Source organism: Cyanistes caeruleus, chromosome 22, assembly GCF_971803275.1.
Source record: "Cyanistes caeruleus chromosome 22, bCyaCae1.hap1.1, whole genome shotgun sequence".
NCBI classification, from domain to species: domain Eukaryota; kingdom Metazoa; phylum Chordata; class Aves; order Passeriformes; family Paridae; genus Cyanistes; species Cyanistes caeruleus.
In genome coordinates this window covers 6,859,118-6,869,297 of record NC_141722.1, presented here as the reverse complement: position 1 = coordinate 6,869,297, position 10,180 = coordinate 6,859,118, and the positions used below count along the sequence as shown (strand labels likewise).

The 10,180-nt window shown below is 57.7% G+C and overlaps 1 long non-coding RNA gene across 1 annotated transcript; it reads right to left on the bottom strand.

Annotated features, from left to right (window-relative positions):
• Positions 1-2,913: 2,913 nt before the first annotated feature.
• Positions 2,914-7,498, bottom strand: LOC111938670 (uncharacterized). Its single transcript, XR_002869048.1, has 2 exons — positions 7,404-7,498; positions 2,914-3,194 (listed from the first exon to the last, which is right to left on the bottom strand). It is a non-coding gene; the product is annotated as an uncharacterized LOC111938670 (long non-coding RNA).
• Between the last annotated feature and the right edge of the window lie 2,682 nt (positions 7,499-10,180).

Below are 10,180 nucleotides of genomic sequence, written 5' to 3'. Positions count from 1 at the left end.
GACAGCCCTGGGACAGTCCTGGGACAGCCCTGGGACAGACCCGGGACAGACCTGGGACAGACCCGGGACAGACCTGGGACAGTCTTGGGACAGCCCTGGGACAGCCCTGGGACAGACCTGGGACAGCCCTCGGACAGACCTCGGACAGCCCTGGGACAGCCCTGGGACAGCCCTGGGACAGACCTGGGACAGACCTGGGACAGTCCTGGGACAGCCCTGGGACAGACCCGGGACTGCCCTGGGACAGACCTGGGACAGCCCTGGGACAGCCCTGGGACAGACCTGGGACAGACCTGGGACACTCCTGGGACAGACCCGGGACTGCCCTGGGGACAGACCTGGGACAGCCCTGGGACAGACCTGGGACAGACCTGGGACACTCCTGGGACAGTCCTGGGACAGTCCTGGGACACTCCTGGGACAGACCTGGGACAGACCTGGGACAGCCCTGGGACAGACCTGGGACAGACCTGGGACAGCCCTTGCACAGTCCTGGGACAGCCCTGGGACAGTCCTGGGACAGACCTGGGACAGTCCTGGGACAGCCCTGGGGACAGACCTGGGACAGCCCTGGGGACAGCCCTGGGACAGCCCTGGGACAGCCCTGGGACACTCCTGGGACAGCCCTGGGACAGTTCTGGAACAGACCTGGGACAGACCTGGGACAGACCTGGGACAGACCTGGGACAGTCCTGGGACAGCCCTGGGGACAGCCCTGGGACAGACCTGGGACAGACCTGGGACAGACCTGGGACAGACCTGGGACAGTCCTGGGACAGCCCTGGGACAGCCCTGGGACACCGCTCTGACAGCCCTGGGACAGCCCAGTACACACCAGGACACCCCAGGACATCCCTGGGACACTCCAGGACACCCCAGAACACCCCTGGGACAGCCCAGGACACCTCAGGACACTCCAGGACACCCCAGGACACCTCTGGGACAGCCCTGGTGTTCCAGTGCCGCTGGGATTTGGGCAGCAGCCGCTCTCTGAGGCTGCATTTTGCTGCTGGTTCCTCTGAAATGCTCTGTGGGTCTCTCTGGGCTGTTCCTCTGCTCCTCTGCAGCTGATGGGGGCAGGGAGATCCTGTGTAAACAGGAATCTCATCCCCAGTGGGGTCTGGGAGCTCTTCCAGCCTGCCCTGTGACCCCTGTGGAGCCTTTGCTGGGACCCCACAAGGTTTTTCCTCGGTGCCCCTAACTCTGCTTTGTCCAGAGATTCCTGAGGAGTGATCACAGAATCAGGGAATGGTTTGGGTTGGAAATGCCTTAAAGCTCATGCCATTCCACCTTTCCCTACCCCAGCTTTCTCCAAGCCCTGTCCAAGCTGGCCCTGGGCACCCCCAGGGATCCAGCCCCAGCTTCTCTGGGAAATCCATTCCCAGGGGAACAATTCCTTCCTGAGATCCCAGCGAAAGCTCCATGAATTCCTGTTCATCTGAGCTGCCGAGGGGAAAACTTTGGGCTTTCCTGGCCTCTATTTGGTGTTTTTTTTGTGAGCAGAACTCTCTAGAAAATCTGGCTCATGGGTATTTTTAGGTCTTTTCTGCTTCCCCCTGAATCATGAATCCTTTCCAGCAACCTAGGCTGGCCCTGGGAAGCCTCAGGAGGGATTTCCAGGGAGAAGAGGGGATGGAGGAGCTGCCACTCCTCCTTCCCACGAGTCTTTGGCACCAGTGAATCCCCAGCAAGCACTGGCTGCGTCCTTTTCGATAAAAAGAGAAGGATTTGTTTAAAGCAGCCAGAAAAACCCCATCCCTTAGGTGCTGTCAGCCTCAGAACGAGCCCTGGAGCCGCTCTGGACGCTCTGACACCAAGCAGGGAGGAAAACAAACAAGCAGGGAAAGCAAACCCTGCAAGGGGGAAAAAAAGCAACGTGTCTGGAAGACAACTCAAGGGCAGGCAGTGATGGGCAGGAGCGCTGCTGCCACTTCCCGTCACGTCAGGGCACAGGAAAACCGCACAGACACGGATTCAGCAGCCGGGAAGGGCTCGGGCTCGGGGATTCTGACAGCTGGAGTCCGTGGGAAGAGGGGCCAGGAACATCAGCAGTGCCCTCAGCAGGGTCTGTGCTCCCTCAGGGATGGGGAAAGGCTCTGTGCCCACAGCCACTCACCAATTCTGGGAGTCCTGCCTCAAAATCCAGCCCTGGCACCACCCTCTGTCCGTGCCTGTGGCCTCTGATCCAGTGAGGTTCCCACCTGAGGGTGAAGACCCCTGGAAAAGCCAGATTCCTGAGCCCTCTGAGCTTAGGGAAGGCCCAGCCCTGCGATTTAAGGGTCATTCGGGGTTTTTTAGGACAGCCAGAAAGAATGAAATCCATTGTGATTCAATCCTGGTGAAAGTGAGCTGGGAAAGGCAGGAGCAGATCCGTAATCCCCCTCCCACGGCTCCCAGATCCCGGGGCAGGATCCTGGGATTCCTCCCACAGCTCTGGGATAAGGCTGGAAAAATTCTGGAGCCAAACTTTTAACCGTGGTCACCACAAAACCCCGTCCCCAGCATTTCCAGGGATTCCAGCACTTCCCTGACCCACAGGAAAATCCTGGGAACAGAGAGGAGCAGAGAGAGGGGGAGATTCCGAATGGGGACTTGGAGCATCCAGCCAGTAATTCCTGATTTTTCCTCCCCACATCTGACCCGGGGGGAGAAGCCTCTGCTATCCCATGCCAGCAATTTAGCTGGAAGAACAGAGGTTTATTGCCTGCTGAGTGCTTTTCCAAACGGGACCTGGAGCCTTCACACACTTCCCTGCCTCTCCAGCATTCCCTTATCCCTCAGAGGCAGAAGGATTTTTATCTTCATCCAGCACTGGAAAAAAAACAACCCAATAAATAAAAATTAAAAAAAAAGGAGAAAATCCATAAAACCAGCTGCCTTAAGAAATAAACCTCTTTTCCCAGCCTATGCTAATAATTTACTCTTATTCCAGGTTTTATTGGAGCTCCTTTCAAGGGAGCCCCCCTCGGTAAATACACATAACTCAGGCCAGGAGGATTTCCTCCCCGCTGGGACTTTTAATGTCGAAAGCAGAGGTGTCAAACGAGCGGCTCAAAGCCCCGTGGTGGCCCCGGAGAGTTCCACATCTGGCCTGGATCTCGGTGCTTAACACATTTTAACTCTTGCCCCGAGCAGCTCCGGATTTCCCTCGGCAGCTCGAGCCGAGGGTTAGGTTTGATTTAAGGGGCTGAGAGCTGCAAGGAAAAGAAAAAAATAAATATATAGATATATAAATAAAGAAAAAGGAGCTGTTGAAAGGTTCAAAGGGCTGCCCCGGGCTTTGGGAGCGGGCTCGGAGCTCCCCCGGAGCAATGAGCAGCATTCCCGGGATGGGCTTGGGAAAGAGGGAGGGAGCGGGGATGGCCCTGCTCGGCTTTATCGCCTATCGGCTTTATCGCGACATGGCCACTCCAGCCGCTCCTGGCTCCGGCTGCCTCCAAACCAGTTCGTACCGCTGGGCTGGCACTGGGAGCACTGGGAGCACTGGGGGCACGGGGAGCACTGGGAACACTGGAGGCACTGGGAGCACTGGGAGCACTGGGAGCACTGGGAACACTGGGAGCACTGGGAGCACTGGGAGCACTGGGAGCTCTGGGGGCACGGGGAGCACTGGGAACACTGGAGGCACTGGGAGCACTGGGAGCACTGGGAGCACTGGGGACACTGGGAACACTGGGAGCACTGGGAACACTGTGGGCACTGGGAGCACTGGGGGCACTGGGAGCACTGGGAGCACTGGGAACACTGGGAGCACTGGGAGCACTGGGAGCACTGGGAGCACTGGGGGCACTGGGGGCACTGGGAGCACTGGGGACACTGGGAGCACTGGGAGCACTGTGGGCACTGGGAGCACTGGGAGCACTGGGAGCACTGGGGGGCACTGGGAGCACTGGGAGCACTGGGGGCCCTGGAGGCACTGGGGGCACTGGGAGCACTGGGAGCACTGGGAGCACTGGGGGCACTGGGAGCACTGGGAGCACTGGGAGCACTGGGAGCACTGGGGACACTGGGAACACTGGAGGCACTGGGGGCACTGGGAGCACTGGGAACACTGGGAGCACTGGGAGCTCTGGAGGCACTGGGAGCACTGGGGACACTGGGAGCACTGGGGACACTGGGAACACTGGAGGCACTGGGAGCACTGGGGGCACTGGGAGCACTGGGGGTACCGGGGGCACTGGGAGCACTGGGAGCACTGGGAGGGAGCACTGGGAGGGAGCACTGGGAGCACTGGGAGCACTGGGAACACTGGGAGCACTGGGAGCACTGGGAACACTGGGAGCACTGGGAGCACTGGGGGCACTGGGAGCACTGGGGGTACCGGGGGCACTGGGAGCACTGGGAGCACTGGGAGCGCTGGGAGCACTGGGAGCACTGGGAGCACTGGGAGCACTGGGAACACTGGGAACACTGGGAGCGCTGGGAGCACTGGGAACGGGAATGGGTGAAGCAGCGGGTTTGTGTCTCCTGTATTGCCGGGGAGCTGTGCGTGTCCTGAAAGGGAATTTGGGACACTTGGATGCTCTTCCTGACTTTTTCCTTCCCTTTTTGGTGGGCGCTGAAGCCTTTTCTGCTCCCTCTCAGTCTCTGCCTGCTCTGGTGTCCCCTCCTCTGGTCACGTTTTGGGGTACAGCAGGGTCCAGATCCCTGCAGGAGGAGGTTTGGGGGTTCAGCACCGCTCAGGATCTGCCCAATCCCTTGGGAAGCGTTCCCTGCTCTCCTGACAGGGAATGGGTGGGTTTGGAGAGCACCCAGCCATCCCAAATCCCTGCAGGAGGAGGTTCGGGGACTCAGCACCGCTCAGGATCTGCCCAATCCCTTGGGAAGCGTTCCCTGCTCTCCTGACAGGGAAACAAATGGATTTAGCAGCCACAGAGGGGCTGGGGGATCCTCTCCCTGGGGACGCCGCTGCCTTTTTCCCTCCTCCCTTCGAGTCCCAGAGCTCCAGAAGCATCCCAGACCCCCCGTCCCAGCGCTGTGCCCGCTGTCCCCAGTGCCCCTCTGGCCCTGCTGGCTCCGGGCTGTGCCTGGCACGGGGCACGGAGGCTCCAGCCCCGGCCGCCTCCAGCGCCCTCCTCCCGCAGCGGCTCGGGAGGCGAAAACTGCTCACGGAAGAACGCCGTGAAACGAGCGGCCACCGGCACAATTCCAGCTCCTGGCACGCTCCCGCTTTCCCAGGCTCCCGGGATGAGCGGCCGCTCCCAGCCCGGGAGCCGGGGCAGGATGCCGGGATGTGACTGGGAAAGCCGGGCCGAGGGAAGCCGGGGTGAAGGAGGAGATGAATAACTTCCCTGAAGGCTCGGCCCAGAGCGTGCCTCGGCCTGCCGGTGATTCAGCAGCTGATTTCACCCTCCCCTGCCCTCCTGGGACACGGACCTGCGGCCCGGCACCCGCCCCAAACAGCCCGGAGCCTTCAGGGAGGAGGGGACAGGGATGGGGAAAGCCGGGCTGAGCCCTGAAACCGCCCTGGGTGCTGGGAGAAAGGTGCTGGCAGCAGGGAGAGTGCCAGAAATCCTGCGGGAATGGCTGGAAGTGCCCCCCGTGCCCATCCCTCCCGGCATTCCAGCCGCTCCTCCTGGAGAGGAGAAGAGGAAAACCCCTCAGCTCGAGCCAGAGGAGGTTTAGGTTGGGTATCAGGGAAAGATTCTTCACTGGAAGGATGGTCAAGCCTTGGATCGGATTGCCCAGGGCAGTGGTGCAATCCCCACCCCTGAGAGCGCTGCAGAACCGTGGATGTGACATTTGGGGACACGCTCCGGTGCTCTGGCTGGCCCCGCAGTGCTGGGATCACGGGGGGAGCGGTGAATTTATTCTCCAGCTTCGGTGATTCCGTGGTTCTGTGCTCTCCCTGCTTTAACCCCGAGCTCCTGAGGCCGAAAGGAGCAGGAGCAGCTCCAGGGAATTTTGTGCTCTCCAAATGGTTCCCCCCGGCCGTGGAGCTGCCCCGGGCGGGGCTGGGGACAGAGGGGACCAGGGCCACCCCCAGGACACGGCAGCGGGTCCTGGGGCCAGAGGTGGCTGCTCAGGTTTTGGGGAGCGGCTGGAGCCGGGGCTGAGCGGTGAAATTGGGAGGCAGCTCCTTGCAGGGTGAGGGATGTGAGGGATCTCTGCAGCAGCAGAGCTGTCCCGTGTGTGATTCCGTGATCCGGAATTTGGGATTCCCGACACGAGCTGCTCTGCCCAAAACCTCGCCTGGCTTTCCCCCGGCTTCAAAACGTTCCGAGGGCTGTGTCCAGCTGGAGATGAGGCTCGCTCCCGTTGCATGGGCTGCAATCCCTGCAGCTGTCAGTCAGAGCTGTTGTCAGGCAGAGCTGTCACGCCGGGCAGGCGGGGGGTGATTGACAGCCCGGTTTGTTATCTCCGAACGTGTCATCCCAGCCCAGCCTGACAGCGCGGCCGTGGGAGACTTCCAGCATCCATTTATTATGAGCTGGCTGCAGCAAATCCTTCCCCGGCTCATCCCAGCCCTTCCTGAGCATCCCTGCCCGGCTGAGAGATGGGATCTGACAGGGCCAGGGGGTGGAGGGGGGTGGGAGTTGGGTCTGAGGAATCCTGGAGGGTCAGCGAATGGAAACAGGGAATTTCCACCCCTCTCCCAACTCCTCGGAGGGGGTTTGAGGTGGGAAGTAAAGAATGGGAGGAAAATCAATGATCCAGCTCAGGATATGCCAGGATTCCATGGCTCTGAGAGCAGAGCTTCACCAAGGATTTTACCAGCAGTGGGAAGGAGGAAAAACAATGGGAAAGAAAGAGGAAAATATGGGGAAAAAGGGGAAAAAAGCAACGGGGAAAACAGGAATAAAAACAATTGGAAAGGAAGAGGAAAAACAATGGGAAAGAACGAGGAAAAGATAGGAAAGAAGGGGGAAAAGCAATGGGGAAAAAGGAATAAAAACAATGGGAAAGAAGGAGGAAAAACAATGGGAAATAACAAGGAAAAGGTGGGAAAAAAGGGAAAAATCAATGGGGGAAAAGGAAGAAAAGCAATGGGAAAGAAGGAGGAAAAACAATGGGAAAGAAAGAGAAAAAGATGGGAAAAAAGGGGAAAAAGCAATGGGGGAAAAAGGAATCAAAACAATGGGAAAGAAGGAGGAAAAGCAAAGGGAGAAAAAGAAGGAAAGCAATGGGAATGAAGGAAGAAAAAATGGGAAAGAAAGAGGGAAAGCAATGAGAGAAAAGGAAGAAAAACAATGGGAAAGAAGGAGGAAAAGGTGGGAAAGATGGGAAAAAAAACAATGGGGAAAAAGGAAGAAAAGCAATGGGAAAGGAGGAAAAACAATGGGAAAGAGAGAGGAAAAGATGGGAAAGAGAGAGGAAAAGATGGGAAAGAGAGAGGAAAAGATGGGAAAAAGGAAGGAAAAGCTCCCAGAGGATGTTTCTGTGTCTCTCAGTCGTGCACTGACCTTGTCCTTGCAGGGCAGTTCCCCCTGCTGCAGCCCGGGGCTCTCCAGGATGCTCCCAGGTCACCTTGGCGGTGCCAGCAGCCCGGCCAGCCCAGCCTCGGGGACACTTCGCCCTTTCCCATCCCCTGGAGCCGCTCCAAGGCAGCCCAACCTCCCCCTGCTCCCGGCCAGGTCGCTGCCCTTTGGTCCCCACTAAAAATACCCGGCGGTGGATGTGTCTGAGCGTGTTTGGAGGTTAAATAAAGCTCTCCGTGGCCTCTCCCTGCACTGGGAGCTTCCCAAAAAAACACACGGAGCTTGCCGTGCTCGGCAAAGACAGAAAAATAATTCCCAGCCGGATTTAGAGAGGGAAAAGCTGCTCCAAGAAGCAAAAATGGGCTAAAAAATTCCTGCTGATTTCTCTGGGTGTCTTGGGTGTCGCCAGGAGCGCCCAGCACTGCCTTTGCTCAGCACCTGGATTTGTTCCACCTTCTCCTGTCTTTGCTCCCGGATCCTGGGAGGGTAAAAGGGGATCCCACAGACCCCGGGAGCTCAGTTTACCCCACATCCCACAAGTGCCAAAACAGGGGGGACAGCGGGAGCAGCGAGGGGAGATGGAACGGGAGCAGGAAGGGTGGAAAATGCCCATAATTCCAATTAAATCAGCGTCCCCGTGGCTTTATTCCATTGCTCCGTGAAAAATCCTGAGGCCACACATCCCACTGGGCTTTGGTTTAGGATTCCCAGAGAGAAAGTGAGGTTCTGGGATCATTTTTTGGCCTCCTCCCATGCGAGGGGACAGGTTTTAAACCAAGCCAAGGTCACGATCTGAGCCTCCCTCTCCCAGCTGATCCTGCTTTGTCTTCCCAGAGAAAACCTGGGAGCTGTCCCTGGGTGACTTCCCTTCAGGTTTGGGGTCTCTGGACATGGAAACAGCTTTCAGGAGCAAACACAAGCCAGAGGCTGCTGCCAGAACCTGAGTTCAATTCAGCTCCTGCTGCTGCCGATTGATTTTGGTGTCTGGGGGAAGTTTTGCCTTCTCCCCATCCCAGCCCCTGCGCTCCCGAAGGATCCGGGGAATCCCAGCACAGCCCCTGAGCTCAGGATTTGTTGCTGGTTTAACACCCAAACGCTGCCAAGAAACACTTGGGCTGCTCGGAGCTGCCTTGGCTGAGCCTCCGCGGATCCTCGGGGCTCGGCTCCATCTGCTCCGCTCTATTTCTGTGCCTCGGCCTTGGATCTCGCTCTCCTTTGGAAACCAGGCTGTTTACAAATATTTGCCTGGGAGAAGTTCTGCTGCTCCAGCAGGGAGGAGGAAAAACCTCTCAGCTCTGCACGGGCAGCAGCTGGATCCAGCTGTGAGGGGGAAATGATCCAGATGTGGGCGATGGGTGCCCGTGGCAGGGGCCTGGAACAGGATCATCCTCCCAGTTCTGCCATTCCAGCGTCTCCCAAGTAGCCAGAAAGACCCAATTTTCCCAAAAAGAGAAGAAAAAAATAAGGATTTATCACCCCAGAGCTGCCTGCTGGTAAATCAGGGAATAAAATGAATGGAGAGGCAGAGGTGAGGTGGATGCAGGGAGGAATAATTTCATTTATGGATCTTTTTCGTAGGAACAGCAGAGTAGGGATGGGGAGAAGCTCCCTTTGGAATATATTCCATGTTCACATATTCTGCATTTAAATTCCCACATCCTCCTCAGACTGTTCCATGATGTCTCTGACGTGAGATGAGGACGTGAAGCAGGCGGCTCCCTCCCAAATCAGGATATTCCCGGATTCCAGGATTCCAACTACAACATTTGAGGAGCGTTCAGGAGTTTTGCCATTCCCCCCCAGTTTGTGGCCGCTCTGGGGAGATGCTCCCAGCAAAAAGCTGGTGAGGGTCTGAATTCCTAAAAAACCAAGCTGGGAACAGACTCTGATGGCTTTAAAACCTCAAAGCCTGATGGAAGGCTGACACTTTTAATGCTGCTGTTCGGTTTAAAGTCGATTTTTAGAGTAAAACTCATCCTTTTTTAAAGCCCTGGCAGCTTTGGCAGAGCCAGCCTGGGGCTGATGCTGAGCCACCTCCCCAGGAAAGTCTGGAATTTGAACCTCACTTCACGGCTGTTGCCTTCAGCTTTTGGGAAAGGGTTTTTTTGGGGGAACACCCCCGTTCCAGCCAGCATTCCCAAGCTCTGGGAGGTTCCCAAATCGCTTGTGCAGCTCTGCAATGTGCTCGTGTTGCACTTTTAATCCATCTGTGGATGTTGGAAATGCAGGTGCTGGCCCCAGGCCCCGGCAGAGAGTAATTAATAGAATATTAAATAGGAATAATTCTGTTCTTGGTGGGGGAAGGAACATCCTGTGCTGCTCCCAGGGGCTGGAGCAGGGACGGAGGGTCCCGTTCCTCGGAAACACCAACTCCAGGCAGAGCAGCTGGACAAGGAGGAGCTCTCAGAGCTCTCACTGGGGGGCTGTGCCCTCTGTGTCCCAGCAGAGCCGGGATTCCTCCGGCTCTGGGAGCGATGGAAAACCAAAAATCCCTGCCTTGAACAGCTCGGGGTAACCTCGTCATAACCTCCCGGAGAAACGGCGCAGCTGGAGGGAGGAATTTGTTATCCACACGGAACATCTGTCCTCGGCCACGGGGACGGCCGCCCTTCCTCCCCACCCCCAGCATCCACCTGCCGGATTCCATGTTTTATTTCCCTTCCCTGGCGGTGGAAAGCTCACCTGAGCCGGCAGGGTGGCGCTGGGTTGGGTTTCCCTGCTGGATTGGCTGCTCCCATGGAATGGGAGAGGGAGATAGAGCA